The 24,390-nt window shown below is 38.1% G+C and overlaps 1 non-coding gene across 1 annotated transcript; it reads left to right on the top strand.

The window, feature by feature from the left end:
- Window positions 1-13,769: 13,769 nt before the first annotated feature.
- LOC116143087 lies at window positions 13,770-13,876 on the top strand. The gene has a single exon (XR_004130081.1). It is a non-coding gene; the product is annotated as a small nucleolar RNA R71 (small nucleolar RNA).
- The last annotated feature ends 10,514 nt before the right edge of the window (window positions 13,877-24,390 follow it).

The raw sequence follows: 24,390 nt of genomic DNA on the forward strand, positions 1-24,390 counted from the left end.
TTGATAAAGTCTTTTATATTCATTGATTGAAAAATTCTAGCCCTCTTTTCTCTCTTCCCACTCCAGTTTGCTCTTGGTTGAATCAAACATTTCATTTGATTTTTGTTCTTGGTTCTTAAGGCTAAAGAGGATCTAGCAAATCCCTCTTTAGTTCCTTGGGATTATCTTCGTGTGGACTAACGGTGGTTCGATCCTACCCTTGGATCGGTAGCGAAACACATTCGGTGATAAAGTTGGAGGAGCCTCCAAACGTGGGTATGGTTTCTTAACTCTAGACTGTTTTTCTATAGATTTGATTTTAATGCATAGATTATTCAATTTGTACCCTGATCTTGGTTCTAAGGAGTGATCCATAATGTTTATGATTTTTGTTTCCGCTGCCATAACTTGATCATTTCCTAACAGTGGTATTAGAGCCATCGGTACCAAATTTTACAGTTCATTGTATGATTTATAACATGCATTTGGTTGATAACATGTTATTTTTGTTAAATCTGAAAAATCTTCTTTTGAATGAGTGATTCAGTTGATAAATTGGTTTAATAATGTGTTGATGGATGTTATATTGGTTGGTTGGTATCCTAGTCGAATGCTTGTGCATTCGATTTGATTTGGATACGTGTTATTACATGAAAAACTGCAAAAACGCGAACTGTACATTTTTGGGATTTCCAGACATCGCCGCGGCGAAATAACAACTTTGCTGTGGCAACGTTCTTGCTGGAATTTTCAAAGAAGTATGCTTCGCCGCGGCGAAATAAAACTTTGTCACAGCAACAAAGTTGTTGTCCCAATTCTGTATTTTTCGCGAGGGGACCAAACTGTAGTTTTTAATAGCCTATAAAGCCAATAAACATTCTGCACATATAAGAAGGTAATTAATAATAAATCCACCCAATTCACAAATTGATTGTTTTTGAAATGTATGCCATGTACTTGTTTGTATATTGCATGGTGCTTGGTACATGAGCCCTATGACCTATGGTGAATGTTTTAAATTATTTTTGGGTATGTATAGTTGTAAGTTTTAGAAATAAGGCCTGCGTGTAATGACTTACTTCCCCTTCTCGATGTACATTCTCTTCTCATCTCATTCCCTTCGAATGTAAATCGAGGTTTCTAAATTTATTGATGTAAAATTACTTTAAGATTAATTTTATTGTAAATTTAGTATAATGTTTTTGTAATGTACTAGAGGCGGAGCAAAGGAAAAGGCAATTGNTTCTTTACACAATATTACTTAAATCATACTTAGGGTAGGATTTACTTACCTTATATGTGAGCAATCCAACACTTTAAAAATCTTCTTTGAACCAACTCTCTTTCTCTTAAATCCTATGAACACAAATCATCAAAATTCAACACTTTAAAAAATTAAAACTCACTTTTTGATGCAAGGATCTTACCTAAGGATGCTTGGGATTGAAAATCCACTAAAAAGTACCCAAAATCTATGAATTTCCCTTGAAGAAATTGAGAGGATTTGAAGGTGAAGGTGGAGTGAAAATGGATGAAGAATGGCTAGGGTTTCATTCTTCAATTCTTGGTATAACATATTACTATTTATAGTTTCCCATTTTGCCCTTGCACTTTCTATGAAATTCCATCTATATCCCTTAGTCAATTACCAAAATGCCCTTATTTTTATTAACTTCTCCCTGTTATTCTATCTCTTTTCACTCCCCACTTTTTCAACTAATTATAAGTGAAAAGACCATTTTACCCCTAATAAAAATTTAAGGCATTTTCTTCACACTTTTTTCAAAATAAGTTTAACAAAAATCAACTAAGGGTAAAAGGGCATAAGTAAAGCTACGTACCTCGATGTGGGCGTTACAGCAATGAACAACAATTCTTCTGTTAGGAAATGATTAAGTCGTGGCAGCGGAAAACAAAAATAATTTACGACATGGATCGTTCCTTAGAACCAAGATCAGGGCACAAATTTACAGTTTATACATTAAATAAGAATCTGTAGAAAATTCAGTCTAGAGTTAAGAAATCATACGCACGTTTGGAGGCTCCTCCAACTTGTCTCTGAACGGATTTCGCTGCCAACCCAGGAGTAGGATCGAAGCAATGTAGTCCACCTGAAGATAACCCCAAAGAACTAAAGAGGGATTTGCTAGATCCTCTTTAGCCTTAAGAACCAAGAACAAATCAAGCAAATTTTGTTTCAAGCAAAAAGGCAATCTGGCGTGGGAGAGAAAAAGGGGCAGGAGGTTTTTCTTTTAATGATTGAATGAATTGATTAATTAATTCACAAAGTGTTGCACTTATATAGTGCACACTTTGCCCTATTCCATCATGGAATAGGCTTGAGCTCCAACCCAAACACCCCTTGTATCCAAACGGCCCCATTTAGATATTTTAATTTTAATTATCATTATCTAAATTAAATTAAATTAAATTAAATTAATNTCAATACTACAATGGTGATTACCCAAGAAGCTTAAAATGACTCATTTCTCAATCTCATCATGTTCATCAATTAAAAGCAATAAAATCAGAATAACCACACAATCCATGCAATAGCATATGAAAATAACAAAAATCAATTACTCAATCCATGGAAATCCGAATTACATCAAAACCCTAACCCAAAATGGGTTAGTTCATAGCTAAATCAAACTACACAGCAAGAAAAACAATAAATACAAGGTTCAACATATTGAAATGAGAGAAAAGACAAGAGATCTCCCCTAGTTGAAGAATCCACTAGATTCAATCCCAAATCTTCTCACTTTTTAACCCAAAATTCGTCAAATCTAAACTAAGGAAGAGGAAAATAAGCTGCTCTAGACTAAAAACGACCACCCTCTCAAAATGGAAAAGTTTTGCTTTTATACTTTGCCCAAAAACCTAAGACTTTGCCTAAAAATAAACTATGCGTTTTAAAGAAACTGAAATTTGTAGACTTCGCCGTGGCAAAGAAGGAATCTCGCCGCGGCAACGAAGTAAAATTAACTCTTGTGCGTAACTCATTTCGTCGTGGCGAAGAACAAACTTCGCCTCGGCGAATCTTCATGAAGAATTCTGAAATTACAGAATTGCCCTCCGCTTGCTTCTTTGCTTAAATCTTCGATCTTCCATGCTTTCCCATGGGAACAAGCTTTATAGTGCTTTACTCTGCTTCAGAACTCTCTTAACTTCTGAGATCCGCTTACTTCTGAGTCCAAAAACTCCAATTCGGTCATTATTTGCTCAAAATGTCCATTTTGGCCTGAAACACAAAATGTAAAGAATTAAGTAGCAATTCAGACATAAATAAACTAAGAAGTATCTAAAATTCAGCCTAAAAGCCTAAATAAAACAGTATAATCCTCGGATTATCAAATACCCCCAAACTAAAGACATGCTCGTCCCCAAGCATCAGGAACAAAACTCAAAGAAAGAAAACAATAAACAACAAAAACACGACACAATAAAACTAGAAATGAACAAGCAAAAATTAGACTTAACTCAACATACGAAATACCTGGAATTTATACAAGTCTCAAAGGTTGTTGAAAAATTATTACTAGAGAAATGTTCAACACTCCAAGAAGTTATAAGTTACATCGACTATCTTTCTCTATTGGTCCCCTGAGTAGGTGATCCCCACTTCAATCCACCTTTCGACTTCTCAGATTAATTTATGCAGAAATGCAAAGTTTATCAAATGGCAGCAGACTCCGCAAGCCTAAATATCGAACTACTCTCCACTAATGAGGATTAGACATCGCTAAGAATCAAAAGGTCTTTGCAAGCTTGTAACGTTAGGCTCGGGTAGTGGGCTCCAAAGGAAAGGAAAGGATAAACAAACAAAAGAACTTGGTTTCCTTAAAGCAAACACTAAGACTTAATCCAACTCCTACTTTCTTTCTCAACCATCACTCAAAATGTCAACCATTTAACAACCTTCAACCATGAAAAATTCTTATTTTTGCTATTGTAATGCAATTCTCGAAATAGAATTTTTTTTTTTTAACAAAAAATAACAAAAATCTCAAAATGAGGTTAGTTACCTCTCTTATTCTTCTTGCCCTTCTCACAACCCCCAAACTATTCTTTTAATTCATTCACACGACTCTTCAAGTTCCTTGTGTTTGCATTACGTCCAAAATTCTCCTAAAGGGTATGATAAAGTGTTTAGGGTAATTGGATTGGACAATTTTTGGTTTGCAAGGAAATAAAAGCAATGATAATCTCATAAGGCTCAAATGGGTGACTAGGGAAAAATTCATTCGCGGGTTGGCTGGAAAGGCTCAAACGTTCCGAAAAATGCCTAAATCATTTCCTCAATAGTGTCTATTCCTAGAATTCCGCCTCAAGCACTTCTCTACTAGGTTCTAGAGTCCACCAACATTATCAAAACTTTACCCAACCACATAAAATAAACCTAAGCATGACAAAATAAATGAAAATGGTTGTTGAACCACTCAACAAACCTCAATCAAAATTCAGTCAATCAACATAAACTTGAAGCAATGCTTAACATTTTTCAACAATAAAATCCCAACAACTCTATTCTCATCATTGATTTATACAATTCATCATTGGCATACACAACAAAACATGAAAATAAAATAAACAAAAGTCCAAAAATTCCCAAATTTTTCAAATTTTTCCTACCCCCAAACTAAAGATGACATTGTCCCCAATGTCACATTATGCACAAATTAGGAACAGAAAAACAAAATCGACAAAGGTATGAGATAGTTCCCTGATTAATCCGTGAAGTTGAAGTTTCGCTCAACAGTGTGAACACCCGGTCCTTGACTTTTTCATCACCAAAATCTGTAAAAACAATTGAAACTGTGGTGTCCACTGTGTTAGAAAAATTCACTGACTAATATGAAAATATTACAACCCTAATCTTGTCTTTACATTAACTAGGAAATTAAAACAAAAATTAAACAATCCAAAAACAAAAAGTATCAACTTAGTTCAATGTTCGAAATGAAATACAAAAACAACTGAAACAAACAAAAATAACAAACAAAAACAGGTGCTCATTCTTCGGCCTCCTCGTCTCTCTCAGCGTCGTCCTCTTCTAAGTCGGAGCCCATCCACTCATCGGAATCCTAGTTAGCTTATTGGAATTCTGAAGTATCAACGTTGAGCTTGGTGAAGCTACTTTTCTGCATGTCATACATCATCTGGGTTTGCTCTGCTAGCCACTCTTGACATTTGGCCATCCGTTTCATCTGACCCATCATCTGCTGCATCATTTCCCTCATAGTGGCTGTGGAACTAGATGATGTGGTAGTGCCTTGTGTGGTTCTCTGTCGTTTTGTCCCGACGCTGGGCTACTCACTGTCTGAACGTTTAAGATGCTTGTGATAATAGTCTGAGTCGAGAACTGTGGCAGCGTGGATAAATGGCTCATCATCATGTACCTCGATTCCTGCTCGAGTGCACAAAGCTGTAATGAGATATGGGAAAGGGTAACTCCCTTGCCCTGGTTTGGCTGCATGCAGAATGTTGTTTAGGATAATTTGTCCCACATCCATTCTCTTTCCTGTGGCAATATAATAGAGCAATAATGCCTTCTCATAAGTCATCGTACTATAGTGCATCTCTGGCATCATCCTCGTACAAATAAAGTACTACCACAACCAAGCTACTGGTGTCAAATTAGTTCCCTTGATGCTCTTCTTGCCCTTTTTTGAAACCTCCCAAGTGGTGTTCGGTTTTGTAATGACCGGAAGAATAATATCATCCTCAAACTGTGTCTTCCTAAAATCCTCATAATCATTACGATCAATCTTAAGCAGGTTATAAAATTCATTGATGACCTTCGTAATAAATGCCACATTAGTACCCCTCACAAACACAGCACCAGATTCACACTCCGGGAGGTTGGCATAAAACGCTCTCACTAGCGGCTCTATAGCTGCTTGTGCAGGTGCACTCATAAATAGTTCCCAACGTCTCCCTCGACTCCAATCCATAGCCTGGCTCGCAGTTTATCCCTGCTCAAGAATAAATCCTTTATCTTTCCTTTGCGCTGCCCTTTCATAGCGTGTCTGAGCCTTGTCATTTACAAACCGGTTGTCCACTTTCTTTCCTTTTCCTTTACCCTTTGATGGTACCTTAAGCGGCATTTTCCTAAAACTACCAATCAACTCAACAATTCAACTCAAAAAAATTCAACCCTGAGCGTCCCATGACAACCACAATCAATCCTGCAAAAATGGACAACACTTCCAAAATTTTCGCACCTAGACCCCCAAACTACAATTCTTCCAAACTCAACCAAACACTCCAAAATTCAAAACCCACTCTCTTCAATACCAAACAATGCACAATCAACACTTCCTCAAACAAAATCAAAACATAAACCTCATGAAAATCCCAAAAACTCAACTGAACAATCAAATCTCAAATTCAACTCTAAAAATCAAAATTGGTTAATTTAAAGTTTGGAGGGCTTGAAATCTTACCAATCCCAAGATGCTTTCACCACCAATTTCACCGATTTTGGCCCAGATCGCAAGATCCCCAAATTTTGTAAACCAAGGGTTTCCAAAAATTTTCGCAGAAATCCTCACTAAAATGAGTTGATTTTTGTGTTTAGGAGAGTTTAGGAGTTCGAAAAAGTGATGGAAGTTCACTGGAAAGGCTCACGATTGAAGGTGGGAAAATTTTCTCTCAAATGTGTTTTGAACTTTTGCGTTAAAAATGAAAAAATAGCGTGGGTATTTATAAAAAACAGACTTCACTATGGCGAAGAACAATCTTTGCCGCAGCGAAGTTCTTCTCTTTAAAACCCTAGAATCCTAACCCAGTCGATGGCGATTCTTTGCCGCGGCGAAAAATTACAGAGCTCATCGCCTCGATGAAGAACAATCTTCACCGCGGTGAATTTTCCTTAGTGGATTTTCCCAACTTTCTTCGCCATAGCGGAAAAATGCAGAGGCTCATCACCTCGATGAAGAACAATCTTCGCCACGGCGAAGTCTGGGACTTTTCGACTTCCAATTTTTGCAAAATGTGCTTCGTCGCGGCGAGAATTGGGAGAATTCCATTTTCCACCTTGATTCGATAAATCACCTGAAACACCAAAAAACACACAAATTAGACTTCTTCTAAAAATAATAAGAAACTAAACAACTTCAAAATAATAAATAAACAACAACAAATGAAAATACTTGGGTTGCCTCCCAAGGAGCTCTTGTTTATAGTCGGAAAGCTCGACTCTCTCAAGTTCTCATGTCAGAATGTCAAGCCGGAGGGGAATTGACTTGCAACTCATCACTCCGTCGATGTATGGCTTCAACCTCTGGACATTGACCTTAAATGTGCCTTTTTCTTCATGTGACACCTCTACCGCTCCGAATGGGTAAACTCTTGTAACTATGAAGGGTCCGGACCATCTAGACCTAAGTTTTCCTGGGAAAAGCCTAAGCCTAGAGTTAAACAACAACACTTTCTGACCCACTTCAAAGTTCTTCTTCTTGATATGCTTGTCATGCCACTTCTTGGTCTTTTCCTTGTACATCCTAGCATTCTTATAAGCTTTGAGATGGAACTCATCAAGTTCATTCAAAGTCAGCATCCTTTCCTCCCCAGCAGCTCGTAAGTCTATGTTTAGCTGCTTGACTGCCTAGTATGCTTTATGCTCGAGTTCTACCGGCAAGTGACATGCCTTCCCATAGACCATCCTGAATGGATACATATCAATCAAAGTCTTAAATGCAGTTCGGTAGGCCCATAATGTTAGTGAACGACCCATTTACGCAGCGGAAAACAAAAAACATAAATGACATGGATCGTTCCTTAGAACCAAGATCTGGGTGTAATATCACAATTTATACAGTATATAAATTAAATCTGTAGAAAATCAAATTCAAGGTTCAATAATCTTATGCACGTTTGGAGACTTCACCAACTTTGTCCTTGAACGTTTTGATACCGACCCAAGTGTAGGATCGAACCGATGAAGTCCACACGAAGACAATCGCAAGGAACTAAGGAGTGATTTGCTAGATCCTCCTTACCCTTAAGAAACAAAGAAGAAAATGAGTATTTGATTTTTTTTTTGGCTAAACCAAAATCTGAAAGTGGTGTGGGAGAGTGTTTAGGGGCTGGAGAGTTTTTCTCTCAAATGAAAAAGTAATCAATGAATAAAATGATTTCACACCCTTTTTCAATTAACACTTTTTCATTTATAGTCTTATTTTATTTGCCCTATTCCCACATGGAATGGGCTTGGGCTCCAACTCAAACACCCCATGTTTCTAAACACCCCTAATTAGATATTTATTTTAATTCATCATTATCTTCAATTAAAATCAATTACTATATATTTAATATATATATTAACATTTAACAATAATGATAATTTATTTAAATATATGCGAACACATATTTAAATGTAATTTCACTCATTTAATCTTTTAATAAAATTAAATAAAGGCTACGACCTCAACAAATTTAATTGCACTGTGAAATTACCAAAATACTCTTTCGTCCAAAAAGACGAAACGCCCTTCTTTCTTCTTGGCTCTTAAATTATCTTCTACGTGTGTGACCCACAGGCTCCTCATCATATCGGCAGTGTATAGTATTGCGATTAACACCAATTAATCCTCTCACTAATACATAGACCAAGATTGGCCCCTAGTAAGGCATCATGGCCACTCGAAAGATTCGGATTCAGCAAAGTAGCTACCTGTCAACAATATGGTTACCGTGCAATTCGATCCTTTCATCATACATTATCTCGATGAGACGAAGGCATATAAATAGTGTCAACCTCCGGTTACTCTTGATATTATATATTCAGTTTCTGGACCAATGACCTGTATTATAATTCGGATAGAGCAACAACTCAATCCCACTGTGGCCATAGTTTTAGTGTCATTGCCATATACTGAATTGCGCCGTGAGATAACTTCTCCTATACCCGGGAGTGATGAATCCTCTGTCAATCCACCATAGTCTTGATACACTCCTTGATGCAGCCAATCACCACCGTATTGACAACTCTGAATAGAACTGCGTTAGGCTAGTGTCAAACTGCACCAATCGGTGCACAAGGCGCTCCAATGATCTCAAGTCTAAGGATCACATGCACCACCATTCGTTAGAGGATTTGTTCCATAGACACTGGGGTTACCATCCATATGGAATCCTCTGGTGGGTCAGTCCAGTGAACTTGCTGTGGTGTAATCGCCTACAACAAGCACCCATGTGTTGCACCAGGTTGTCACCAAACAACCTTGACAAGTGAGATCAGTCACTGCCTTTCGACAGGGTCGTTCAACACTATGATAGCCTTACCGTATTATCTGTGCCCTTACTTCAGAATAATACTGGGGCTACGGACGTTTCTAGAATGGCCACCATATGTGCTCATAGGGTTCTCACTATCAAGATTTGAAACACTTGATACCCTCGTCATGATTCTACCATTCTAAGGACATATATCAATACATATTGCAATAATAATGATTTACGCGATATAGAATGAAATGCCTTTTATTGATTAATGAGCATTATTACAAAGAGTCAATTCTACAATAATTGATTGCTCTAGGGCATCTACTCTAACACATAATGGATCATCCAATTTCAGTGACCAATCTTTCCTAGATGCATTAACTGTCTTTTCTGAAATTCCCTTAAGTTCTTTGTTCGACAGTTCCACTTGCCCGCTTGTCTATGGATGGTAAGGTGTGGCAACTCTATGTTTCACCCCATACTTTCCCAACAGGGCATCAAATTGCCTATTGCAAAAGTGCGATCCTCTATCACTAATGATTGCCTATGATACTCCAAATCTTGAGAAAATGTTCTTTCTCACAAAATTAATCACTACCCTGGCATCATTGGACAGCAATGCAACTACTTCCACCCACTTTGATACATAATCCACCGCTACCAAAATGTACATATTCCCGTAAGAATTTGGGAAATGACCCATGAAGTCAATTCCCCATACATCGAACAGCTCAACAACAAGGATATTGTTCAGTGGCATCTCATCTCGCTTTGAAATATTCCCACTTCGTTGACATTGGTCGCATTCCTAAACCATCCGGAAAGAATCCTTGAAAAAGGTGGGCCAGTAAAACCCAGATTGAAAAACCTTGGCTGTTGTCCTAGCTCCTCCAAATTGGCCACCTACTTCCCTCTCATGACAATGCCTTAGAATACCCTCCATTTCCTCTTCCAAAACACACCTACGTATCATCTGATCAGCACAGTGTCTATAAAGAAATGGCTTTTCCCATAAGTAGTATTTCAAATCTGAGAAAAACTTCCTCTTTTGTTGGAAGGTCATGCCAGTAGGGAGCACTCTCGCTGACAAGTAGTTTGCAAAATCTGCATACCACGGTGCTTTCTCCACTCTCATCAATTTCTCATCTGAGAAAGTTTCTCTAATTTGGGTTTCTTCTTCATTTCCCTGAATTGGTCATTCAATCCTTGACAAATGGTCTGCCACCACATTTTCCGACCCTTTCTTATCTCGTATCTCCAACTCAAACTCTTGTAGCAATAGGATCCATCTTATCAGCCGAGGTTTTGCTTCTTGCTTTGCTAATAGGTGCTTGAGTGCTGAATGGTCCATGTAGACTATCACCTTGGCACCTAGCACATATGAACGAAATTTATTAAAAGCAAAAACCATAGCCAACAATTCTTTTTCAGTGGTGGTGTAATTCAATTGTGCATCAGTGAGTGTTTTGCTAGCATACTGAATTACATACAACACTTTGTTTTTCCTCTGTCCTAACACTACTCCTAGTGCAAAATCACTAGCATCACACATCAATTCAAATGGTAGTCCCCAATTGGGAACTGTAATAATAGGTGCAGACACTAATAACTTTTTTAGAGTTTGAAATGCATGCATGCATTCATCATTAAAATCAAAAGCAACATCTTTAATCAATAAATTGCAAAAGGGTTTAGAGATCTTAGAAAATTCCTTGATGAACCGTCTATAAAACCCCGCATGCTACAAGAAACTTTGAACTGCTTTAACATTGGAGGGTGGTGGCAGCTTCTCAATTACGTCCGTCTTTGCTCGATCTACTTCTATTCCGTCTTTTGAAATTCTATGATCAAGCACTATTCCTTCCTAGACCATGAAGTGGCACTTCTCCCAATTGAGCACCAAGTTCGTCTCTTGACATCGCTGCAAAACAAAAGAAAGATTAGTTTAGCAATTATCAATGGACGAACCAAAAATAGAGAAGTCATCCATGAAGACTTCTATAAACTGCTCCACCATATCTCCAAAGATAGACATCATGCATCTCTGAAATGTGGCTGGTGCATTACATAACCCAAAGGGCATCCTTCGGTAAGCAAAGGTGCCATAGGGACAAGCGAAGGTCGTCTTCTCTTGATCCTCAAGAGCGATGGCAATCTGATTGTATCCTGAATAACTATCCAAGAAACAGTGATAAGCATGCCCTGTCAATGCACACTCTCCAGCCCGTGACCGTCCTAGTTGGTATCAATTCATTGCTCTCATTTTTTATCACTGTGATACCTCCCTTCTTTGGAACCACTTGCACTGGACTCACCCATGGACTATCAGAAATAGGATAAATTATTCCCGCATCTAGAAGTTTCACCACTTCTTTTCTCACCACTTCCTTCATTGAAGGATTCAATCTTCGTTGTGGTTGAACTCTAGGCCTGATATCATCCTCCATGAGTATCTTATGCATGCAAAACGATGGAGAGATGCCTCTAATATCTAAAATAGTCCACCTAATTGCCGATCTGTGTTCCCTTAACACCTAAATTAACCGCTCTTCTTCCAATTTGCTCAACCTTGAACTGATTATTACTGGGAAGGTTTCTGATTCCCCAAGATACACATATTTGAGGTGGGAAGGTAAAGGTTTCAACTCAAGCTTTGGAGGTTCTTCGTTTCTTTCATTTTTCTTCCTTTTTTCAAAATCAAATGCCTCAAATTCTAGCTCTTGGCTCTCATCAATCGGCTGAAGTGTTTCCAACAATCTAGCACATTCGTTCTTTGCCGACTCATCTACCTCTATTGTTCTTGATTAGGCAATACACGCTTCTAGAGGTAATTGTGGAGTGTTCTCTTCAATGACCTCTGCTACTAGTTTATCCACCACATCAACACTAAAGCACGAATCCGACTCGGATGGAAACTTCATAGCTTTAAACACATTGAACGTTACTATTTCATCTTGAACTCTTAACAACAACTTTCCTTCTTGCACATCAATGAGTGCTCTTCCTATGGCCAAAAATGGTCGGCCCAAAATAAGAGGCATTTCCTTATCCTCCTCCATGTCCAATACAACAAAATCTGCCGGAAAGATAATCTTGTCCACCTTCACCAACACATCTTCGACTATACCCCTTGGATGTTTGATGGATCTATTTGCAAGTTGCAATGAGATGGTCGTTGGCTTCACTTCACCAATTCCCAATCTCCTCAAAACAAAAAAAGGCATTAAATTGATGCTAGCACCTAAATCACATAAAACTCGATCAAAGGTAATGTCTTCTATAATGCAAGGAATAGTAAAACTCCCTGGATCTTTGAGTTTCGGGGGTAGCTTCTTCTAGAGAATGGCACTACACTCCTCCGTAAGCATCATTGTTTCCTTATCCTCCAACTTCCTTTTGTTGGATAAAATCTCCTTGATAAATTTCGCGTAGCTCGGCATCTGTTGCAATGCATCTGCAAAAGGAATGTTAATATTCAATTTTTGAAATATTTCAATGAATTTTGAAAACTGCTTATCTTGATTATTTTTCTTCAGTCTCTGAGGAAATGGCACATGAGGAGTGTGATGTGCCAGTTTTGGTGGTATCTTGGGAAATGGTAATTTCTCTTTCCTTTGTCTTTGGCTCACTTCCCATTTCTATTCTTCTTCCCTAGAACTAGATGGTTTCTCTTCAGCAACTATCTCTTCATCAACCTCCTCATCAAAGTCTTCTTTTTTCTCTCCCTTTGATGGACTTTCTTCTTCCCTTGATTTTTCCACCTCTTTTAACACTGTCCCACTTCTCAGAGTTATCTCATTTGTTTGCTCACGTGGGTTAATCATTGTGTTGCTCGGTAGTGAGCCTTGTGGTCTCTCATTTAACTTATCAGCCAATTGACCCACTTGTACCTACAAGTTCCGAATGGACGCCCCTTGATTTTTGAAATTTGTTCTCGTCTCATTCATAAAACCTGTGGTCTCCGGCATAGACTTTCCAAACATGTCCTCCAATTTTGTCACTTTTGCTCTCCTGATTGATTGTTCACCCTTGTTTGGTTGTTTGGAAATGCTCTTTGTTTCCATTGATTGTTTTGTTGATTCTGATTGCCCCAAGATAGGTTCGGCTGATTCTTCCAACCAGGATTATATGTGTTAGAGTACGGATTGTTCGGTTGTCTTTGATTTCCTGCCAAGTAGTTTACCTGCTCTGATGATGATGCTAAAGCAAAAGTGTTCCCCACTTGACATTCGCTGCTCACATGATTACTTGCACAAAATTCACAAGTTAGTTAAGGTGCTTGAATGGAATTTACCTGTATACTTCCCAACTATTTCTGAAGTGCTGTTAGTTGGGCTGAAATGGCTGTATATGCATCAACTTCATGAAGACCCATAGATTTCTTTGGTTGCACCCTCTCATTAGGTCTTTGATAATTGTTGCTTGCCAGAACTTCAAGCAACTCGTGAGCTTCTTCCGGAGTCTTATTTTGCAGTGCTCCTCCTGAGGCTGTATCCACCATAGTTTGCACATTCACCATCAATCCGTTATAAAATGTTTGGACTTGCATCCAAACTGGAAACCCATGATGTGGACACCTCCTCAGTAATTCTTTGTATCTCTCCCAAGCCTCATACAATGATTTCGACTCTTCCTGTAGAAACGATGTGATATCATTTCTTAGCTTTGCCGACTTTGCTGGAGTAAAGATTTTGGTCAGGAACTTCTGTGCTAAATCGTTCCATGTTGTAATCGTTCCTGATGGTATTGCCATTAACCATCCCTTAGCTTTATCCTTCAATCAAAATGGGAATAGTCTCAATCTGATGGTGTCATCTAACACTTCGTTTGACTTGAAAGTATCACAAATCTCCAAAAAGTTGGCAATGTGTAGATTTGGATCTTCCTTCAAATCTCCCTTGAACTATACTGACTACTGGATCATCTGGTTGATTGCCGACTTTATCTCAAAGTTGTTGGCTTGTACTGCTGGTCTAGTGATACTCGACCCACTGTAATCAACTGAGGGAACTGAAAACTCCCTTAGTGTTCTATTTTCTGCCATCTCTACAACTATGACTTCTGGTTCCATTGTAGCCTTTCTTTCTCTTCTTTCTCTATTAAGTCTTTTAGTGGTTCTTTCAATCTTAGATCAACAGGAACCACTGGCTGACATCTTGCTCTTCGCATAAACTACACAGAAAAATAGAAAGAGTGAGATCACAAACCAAGCTAAAAGAATAACAAAAATTAAGCTCCAATCTAGCTAACACAAGAGAAATTTAATGTTAACGCAAAACTCAATCCCCGAAAACAGTGCCAAAAACTTGATACGTTGTTACTACAACATGCATAAATAGCAAGTGCACTAGTCGCACAAAGTAATAAAGTGATGAGCGAGTATCATTCCCACGAGGATTGGTTGCTAAGCGCTAAATTTTCTACTGTTTTCAAGTTGGAGCAATCGAATTTGTTTGGATTAATGGGAGAAAATTAAAATTAAAACTAAAACAAAAATTTCTAATAGTCAAAGCTAAATTATGAAAGCAAGATTAAAAACAAGGTAATATCAATTTAAACAAACGGGTAGGGTTTTGACTTCATTTGGACTCTATGGATTAAACCTCCGGATTATGCTATTGCCATATTCACATGCATTGATTGTAAATCGAATTCTCTAAATTGTAAAACATACCTTCTCAGGCTATATTTTCCTACGTTTCCCTATTAAACTTCTGCACCCAACAATTTGAAGATTAATAGTTCTGAGCTCATTAAGCACATGGAATCCTAGATTGATTTCATTGATTCTCAGATCTATCTCTAACATTCAATACTACAATGGTGATTACCCAAGAAGCTTAACATGACTCATTTCTCAATCTCATCATGTTCATCAATTAAAAGCAATAAAATCAGAATAACCACATAATTCATGCAATAGCATATGAAAATAACAAAAATCAATCCATGGAAATTCGAATTACATCAAAACCCTAACCCAAAATGGGTTAGCTCATAGCTAAATTAAAATACACAGCAAGAAAAACAATAAACACAAGGTTCAACATATTGAAATGAGAGAAAAGACAAGAGATCTCCCCTAGTTGAAGAATCCACCAGATTCAATCCCAAATCTTCTCACTTTTTAACCCAAAATTCATCAAATCTAAACTAAGGAAGATGAAAATAAGCTGCTCTAGACTAAAAACGACCACCCTCTCAAAATGGCAAAATTTTGCTTTTATACTTCGCCCAAAAACCTAAGACTTTGCCTAAAAATGAAACTGTGCACTTTAAAGAAACTGAAATTTGCAGACTTTGCCACGGGGAAGAAGTAAAATTAACTCTTGTACGTAACTCATTTTGCCACGGCGAAGAACAAACTTCGCCGCAGCGAATCTTCATGAAGAATTCTGAAATTACATAATTGCCCTCTGCTTGCTTCTTTGCTTGAATCTTCGATCTTCGATGCTCTCCCATGGGAACAAGCTTTATAGTGCTTTACTCTGCTTCAGAACTCTCCCAACTTCTGAGATCCGCTTACTTCTGAGTCCAGAAACTCCAATTCACTCATTATTTGCTCAAAATGTCCATTTTGGCCTGAAAAACAAAATGTAAAGAATTAAGTAGCAATTCAGGCATAAATGAACTAAGAAGTGTCTAAAATTCGGCCTAAAAGCCTAAATAAAGCAGTATAATCCTCGGATTATCAACCAACTGAAGGGGTAAAACCCATAGGGTGTAAGTGGGTCTTCAAGAAGAAGACTGACATGGATGGCAAGGTGCATACTTATAAGGCACGACTGTTTGCCAAAGGTTTCAAACAAATTCATGGTATTGACTATGAAGAAACTTTTCATCGGTTGCCATGATTAAATCTATCCAGATTATGCTTGTGATTGCTGCATATCATGACTATGAAATTTGGCAAATGGATGTCAAAACAGCTTTCCTGAACGGACACCTTGAAGAGGATGTGTATATGACACAACCTGATGGTTTCATTCTTGATGGGCAAGCTGATAGGGTATGCAAGTTGCAGAGATCCATTTATGGACTCAAGCAAGCTTCAAGGAGCTGAACATTCGTTTCGATGAAGCCGTAAAAGAATTCAACTTTATCAAGAACGAAGATGAGCCCGGTGTTTACAAGAAAGTGAGTGGGAGCACAATGGCATTCCTAGTGTTGTATGTCAATGACATATTTCTAATCAGGAATGATATACCAAACTTGCAGTCGGTAAAGACTTGGTTATCCAAGTGCTTCTGCATGAAGGACTTAGGGGAAGCAACCTATATCCTTGGAATAAAGATCTATCGTGATAGATCGCGTAGGTTGCTTGGCCTAAGTCAGAGTGCATATATTGACAAAGTACTGAAAAGATTTATTATAGAAGAATCCAAGAAAGGATTTCTTTCGATGTCACATGGTGTTTATCTCTCTAAGGAAATGTGTCCTAGAACACAAGATGAGAGAGATAGGATGAAGAGGATTTTATATGTATCAGCAATTGGATCCATCATGTATGCCATGCTATGTACTCGAATTGATGTCTCATGTGCTTTGAGCACTTGTAGTAGATATCAATCAGATCTAGGTGTGCATCACTGGATGGCTGTCAAGAACATTTTTAAGTACCTGAAGAGGACTAAGGATATGTTCTTGGTTTATGGAGGGGAAGATGAGCTTACTGTAAAAGGATACAGTGATGCTAGTTTCCAAACGGACAAAGATGATTAGTGATCGTAACCAGGGTTTGTATTTTGTCTCAATCGGGTGTAGTGAGCTGGAAGAGCTCCAAGCAAAGCTTTGTAGCAGACTCTACAATAGAGGCTGAGTATATTGCATTAGTAGATGCGACCAAGGAAACGGTTTGGATTAGGAAGTTCATCACTAAACTTGGTGTGGTTCCCATGATTGTTGATCCAATAGACATCTATTGTGACAACAATGGAGCAATTGCTCAAGCTAGGGAACCACTGTCTCATCAGAAGTCCAGACACATACTCAAACGATTCCAACTCATCAGAGAAATAGTTGAAAGGAAAGATGTGCAGATCAGTAAAGTGCATACTGACGACAATCTCTCAGATCCACTAACAAACCCTCTATTGCAGCAGAAGCATGAAAGACACTTGAGATCATTTGGTATTAAATACATGAATGATTGGCTGTAGTGCAAGTAGGAGATTGTTAGAGTAGGTGCCCTAGAGCCAATCAATTATTGTAGAATTGACTCTTTGTAATAATGTTCATTGATCAATAAAAGACATTTTATTCTATATCACGTAAATCATTATTGTATGTATTGATATATGTCCTTAGACTTATAGAACCATGATGAGGGTATCAAGTGTTTCAAATCTTGATAGTGAGAACCTATGAGCACATATGATTGCCATTCTAGAAACGTCCGTAGCCCGAGTATTATTCTGAAGTAAGGGCACAGATAATATGGTAAGGCTATTATAGCGTTGAACGACCCTGTCAAAAGGTAGTGATTGATCTCACTTGTCAAGGTTGTTTGGTTACAACCTGGTGCAACGTATGGGTGCTTACTGTAGGCAAGTTCACTGGACTGACCCACCAGAGGATTCCATATGGATGGTAACCCCAGTGTCTATGGAACAAATCCACTAACGAATGGTGATGCATGTGATCGTTAGACTTGAGATCACTAGAGCGCCTTGTGCATCGATTGGTGTAGTTTAACACTAGCCCAATGCAGTTCTATTCAGAGCTGTCAATACGGTAGTGATTGGCTACATAAATGAGTGTATCAAGACTATGGTGGATAGACAGAGGATTCATCACTCCCGGGTACGGGGGGAGTTATCTCATGACGCAATTCAATAAATGGCAATGACACTAAAACTGTGGCCATAGTGGGATTGAGTTGTTGCTCTCCAGTTTATAATTTAGGTCATTGGTCCACCGAGGTTGACACTATTTCTATGCCTCGGTCTCGTTGAGATAATGGATGATGAAAGGATTGGATTGTACGGTAACCATATCGTTGACAGGTAGCTGCTTCACTGAATCCGAATCTATCGGGTGGCCATGATGCCTTGCTGGGGGCCAATCTTGGTCTATGTGTAGTGAGACGATTAATTGGTGTTAATCGCTATACTACACACTACCGGTATGATGAGGAGCGTATGCGTCACACACATAGAAAATAATTTAAGAATCAGTTTGTAAGAAGGGAGTTTTCGTCTTTTTAGGCGAAAATGTATTTTAGTAATTTCACAGTGCAATTAAATTTGCTGAGGTTGTAGCTTGATTTAATTTGATATTAAAATTAAATAAGGGAGATCATATTTAAATATGTGTTCGCATATATTTAAATGAATTATCGTTATTGTTAAATGTTAATATATTAAATATATATTAATTGAAATAATGATAATTAAAATTAAAATATCTAAATGGGGTTGTTTTGACATAGGGGGCTGTTTGGGTTGGTGCCTAAGTGTATTCCTAAGTTGAATAGGGTTTCACATGCATTATATAAGTGATAAAGTTGGTTCGATCCTACCATTGGATCGATAGTGAAACCCATTTAGTGATAAAGTTGGAGGAGCCTCCAAACGTGGGTATGGTTTCTTAACTCTAGACTGTTTTTCTGTAGATTTGATTTTAATGCATAGATTGTTAAATTTGTATCCTGATCTTGGTTCTAAGGAACGATCCATGATGTTTATGATTTTTGTTTCCGCTGCCATAACTTGATCGTATCCTAACATAGGGCACCTACTCTAATAATCTCCCACTTGCACTATAGCCAATCATTGATGTATTTAATACCAAATTATCCCAAGTGCTTTTCATGCTTCTGCTGTCACAAAGGCTTTGTCAGTGGATCTGCAAGATTGTTGTCAGTTTGCATTTTATTGATCGGCACATCTTTCCTCTCAACTGTTTCTCTGATGAGATGGAATCGTCTGAGTATGTGTCTGGACTTCTGATGAGACCGTGGTTCCCTAGCTTGAGCTATTGCTCCATTGTTGTCACAATAGATGTCTATTAGATCAACAATCATGGAAAGCACACCAAGTTCGGTGACGAACTTCTTAATCCAGACTGCCTCCTTGGTCGTATCTGATAATGCAATATACTCAGCCTCCATTGTAGAGTCCGCTACAAAGCTTTGCTTGGAGCTCTTCCAGCTCACTGTACCCCCGTTGAGAAAAAATACAAACCCTGATTATGATCGATAATCATCTTTGTCCGTTTGGAAACTAGCATCACTGTATCCTCTTACAGTGAGCTCATCTTCCCCTCCATAAACCAAGAACATATCCTTAGTCCTCTTCAGGTACTTAAGAATGTTCTTGACAACCATTCAGTGATGCACACCTGGATCTGATTGATATCTACTACAAGTGCTCAAAGCACATGAGACATCAATTCGAGTACATAGCATGGCATACATGATGGATCCATTTGCTGACATATAAAATCCTCTTCATCCTATCTCTCTCATCTTGTGTTCTAGGACACATTTCCGGAGAGATAAACACCATGTGACATCGGAAGAAATCCCTTCTTGGATTCTTCTATACTAAATCTTTTCAGTACTTTGTCAATCTATGCACTCTGACTTGGGCCAAGCAACCTACGCGATCTATTACGATAGACTTTATTCCAAGGATGTAGGCTGTTAGTAAACGGTCCCATATACGTAAGAAAACAAACAAAAATTAATATAGAGATCGTTTACATGACCCAAGTCAAGGGTATAATTTTACAATTCATATTAAAATAAAATCTGCAGAAAAATAAATCCGAGTTTAAAGAAAACAAAACGCACGTTGGAGGCTCCTCCAAATTTGTCAACGAATTGTTTTGCTACTGATCCAGTGTAAGATCGAACCCATGTAGTCCACATGAAGACAATCTCAAAAGAACTAAGGAGGGATTTGCTAGATCCTCCTTAGACTTAAGAATCAAGAAGATAAATCAATGAATTGATTTTGGGGCAATATTGATTCTGCCGTGGAGTGTATTGACGGGGGCTGTTGTGTGTGTTTTCTTTTAAAAGAGAAAATCAATTAATTGAATAATCACACACTTTTCTTTTTATAGTAAATAATCAAGTTTCCCTAATCCCATACGGAGTAGGCTTGGGCTCCAACCCAAACACCCCATGTTGCCAAACACTCTCAATTTAATATTTTTATTTTTTTTTCCATCATTATCTCATTAAAATCATTAATATATTAAATATGTATTAACATTAAACAATATGATAATATATTTAAATATGTGCGAACACACATTAAACATTTCACTTATTTAATTTTTCTAACAAATTAAATAAAGGCTAGACCTCAGCAAACTTAATTGCACTGTGAAATACAAAAAACCCTTTCGCCTTAAAGATGAAAACACCGTTCTTTCTTCTTGGATCTTAAATTGTCTTCTATGTGTGTGACCCATAGGCCCCTCTCATCATATCGGTAGTGTATAGTATCGCGATTACACACCATTACGTCTCCTAATACACAGACCAAGATTGGCCCCTAGCAAGGCATCATAGCCACCCGATAGATTCGGATTCAACAAAGTACTACCTGTCAACGATATGGTTACCGTGCAATTCGATCCTTTCATCATACGTTATTTCGACGAGAAAGGCATAGAATAGTTGTCAACCTTCGGTTACTCTCGATATTATGTATTCAGTTTCTGGACCAATGACCCGTATTAGAAACTGAATAGAGCAACAACTCAATCCCCACTATGACCACAGTTTTTAGTGTCATTGTCATATACTGAATTGCGCTGTGAGATAACTTCTCCGGTACCCGGGAGTGATGAATCCTCTATCAATCCACCCTAGTCTTGATACACTCCTTGATGCAGCTAATCACCACCGTATTGCAGTCTAAAAGAACTACGTTAGGCTAGTGTCAAACTGCACCATCGGTGCACAAGGCGCTCCGGTGATCTCAAGTCTAAGGACACATACACCACCATTCCTTAGAGGATTTTATCCCATAGACACTGGGGTTACCATCCATATGGAATCCTCTGGTGGGTCAGTCCAGTGAACTTGCTGCGTGTAATCGCCTACAGCAAACACCCATGTGTTTGCACCAGTTTGTCACCAAACAACCTTGACAAGTGAGATCAGTCACTGCCTTTCGACAGGGTCGTTCAACACTATGATAGCCTTACCGTATTATCTGTGCCCTTACTTCAGAATAATACTAGGGCTACAGACGTTTCTAGAATGGCCACCATATGTGCTCATAGGGTTCTCACTATCAAGATTTGAAACACTTGATTCCCTCGTCACGGTTCTACCATTCTAAGGACATATTCCAATACATATTGCAATAATAATGATTACGCGATATAGAATAAAATGCCTTTTATTTATTAATGAACATTATTACAAAGAGTCAATTCTACAATAATTGATTGCTCTAGGGCATCTGCTCTAACATAGGCTGCTTCCTTTAAGTCCTTTAGGAGAAGCACTTGGATAACCAAGTCTTTAGTGACTACAAGTTTGGTATATTATTCCCGATCAGAAGTATGTCATTGACATATACACTAGGAATGCCACTGTGCTCCCACTCACTTTCTTATAAACCATGGCTCATCTTCGTTCTGATAAAACCAAATTCTTTTACGGCCTCATCAAAACGAATGTTCTAGCTCCTAGAAGCTTGCTTGAATCCTATATGGATCTCTGCAACTTGCATACCTTATCAGCTTGCCCATCAAGAATGAAACCATCAGGTTGTGTCATATATACATCCTCTTCAAGGTTTCCATTCAGAAAAGCTATTTTGACATCCATTTGCCAAATCTCATAGTCATGGTATGCATGAATAAAATGTATCTATAGTAAATCTCATAGTCATGGTATGCAGATTCAGTAATGGCAATGATACTAAAACATGTGGCCACAGTGGGATTGAGTCGTTGCTATATCCAGTTTATAATTCAGGTAATTGGTTTAGTATACTTACATAATATCGAGAGTAACTGAGATTGACACTATTTCTATGCCTCGTCTCGTCGAGATAATTGATGATGAAAGGATTGGATTGTACGGTAACCATATTGTTGACTTAGCGCCTTCGTGAATCTGAATCTCTAGGGTGGCCATGATGCCTTGCTAGGGGCCAATCTTGGTCTGTGTATATGAGACGATAATTGGTGTTAATCGCGGTACTGCCACTACCGTTATGATGAGGAGCCTACGGGTCACACACATAGAAGATAATTTAAGAGCCAGTTTATAAGAAAGGCATTTTTGTCTTTTAGGTGAAGGGTATTTTGGTAATTTCACAGTGCAATTAATTTGCTGAGGTCGTAACCTTTATTTAATTTGTTAATAAATTAAATAAGTGAAATTATTTAAATATGGGTTCGCATATATTTAAATGAATTATTGTTATTGTTATTGTTAAATGTTAATATATGAAATATATATAATGAATTGAATTGAAATAATAATATAATTATTAAACTATCTAAATGGGGCTGTTTGGACATAGGAGTTGTTTGGGTTGGTGCCCAAGCCCATTCCATGAGGAATAGGGCTAGTGTGCACTATATAAGTGCAACACTTTGTGAATAATTTAATTGAATTCATTTCATTCAAAAGCTAAAACTTCAGCCCCTTCTCTCCCACGCCAGATTGCTTTTTGCTTGAAACAAAGTTTGCTTGATTTCTTCTTGGTTCTTAAGGCTAAAGAGAATCTAGCAAATCCCTTTTTAGTTCCTTGTGGGTTGTCTTCGTGTGGACTACATTGTTCGACCCTACTCTTGGGTCAGTAGCGAAATCTGTTCAGAGACAAGTTAGAGGAGCCTCTAAATGGCGTATGATTTCTTAACTCTCGACTGAATTTTCTGCAGATTCTTATTAATGTGTAACTGTAATTTGTGCCCTGATCTTGTTCTAAGGAACAATCCATGTCGTAAATAATTTTTGTTTCCGTTGCCATGACTTGATCGTTTCCTAACAGCTAGCATACTAAATACATGCAAAACCTTATTCTTTCGTTGTCCTAAAACCACTCCTAATGCAAAATCACTAGCATCACACATCAATTCAAATGGAGTTCCCATTGGGAACTGCAATAAGGGGTGCCACACTAATAATTTCTTAAGAGTTTGAAAAGCATGCATGCATTCATCATTGAAATCAAAAGAGGCATCTTTAATCAACAAATTGCAAAGAGGTTTAGAGATTTTGGAGAAATTCTTTATAAATCTTCTATAGAACCCTGCATGCCCCAGGAAACTCTGGACTGCCTTGACGTTTGCAGGTGGTGGTAGCTTCTCAATCACTTCCGTTTTGGCTTGATCCACTTCAATGCCATCCTTTGAAATTCGGTGACCAAGTACTATTCCTTCTTGAACCATGAAGTGACACTTCTCCCAGTTGAGTACCAGATTTGTATCTTGACATCATTGCAAAAAAAAGGAAAGGTTAGACAAGAAATTATCAAAAGAAGAACCAAAAACAAAGAAGTCATCCTTGAAGACTTCTATGAACCGCTCCACCATGTCACCGAAAATCGACATCATGCATCGCTGGAATGTGGCCGGTGCATTGCACAACCCAAAAGGCATCCTTCTGTAAGCAAAGGTACCATAAGGACAAGTGAATGTCTTCTTCTCTTGATCTTCAGGAGCAATGGTAATCTGATTATAGCCTGAAAAGCCATCCAAGAAACAATAATAAGCATGCCCCGCAAGTCTTTCCAACATTTGATCAATGAAATGAAGTGGAAAATGATCCTTTCTTGCTGCTTCATTCAACTTTCTGTAGTCGATGCACACCCTCCAACCCATGATTGTCCTAGTCAGTATCAATTCATCGCTTTCATTCATTATTACCATGATACCTCCTTTCTTTGGACTACTTGTACTGGGCTCACCCAAGGACTATCTGAAATAGGGTAGATGATGCCTGCATCTAGGAGTTTCACCACTTCCTTCATAAAAGGATTCAATCTCCGTTGCGGTTGCACCCTAGGCTTGACATCATCTTTCATGAGTATCTTGTGTATACAAAGAGACAGAGAAATGCCTTTAATGTCGGAAATGGTCCATCCAATGGCTGATTTATGCTCTCGTAATACTTGAACCAACCTTTGTTCCTCCACATTACTCAGCTTTGCATTGATGATCACTGGAAAGCATTCTGATTCACTAAGATACACATATTTA

Source organism: Pistacia vera, unplaced genomic scaffold, assembly GCF_008641045.1.
Source record: "Pistacia vera cultivar Batoury unplaced genomic scaffold, PisVer_v2 Contig425, whole genome shotgun sequence".
NCBI classification, from domain to species: Eukaryota; Viridiplantae; Streptophyta; class Magnoliopsida; order Sapindales; family Anacardiaceae; genus Pistacia; species Pistacia vera.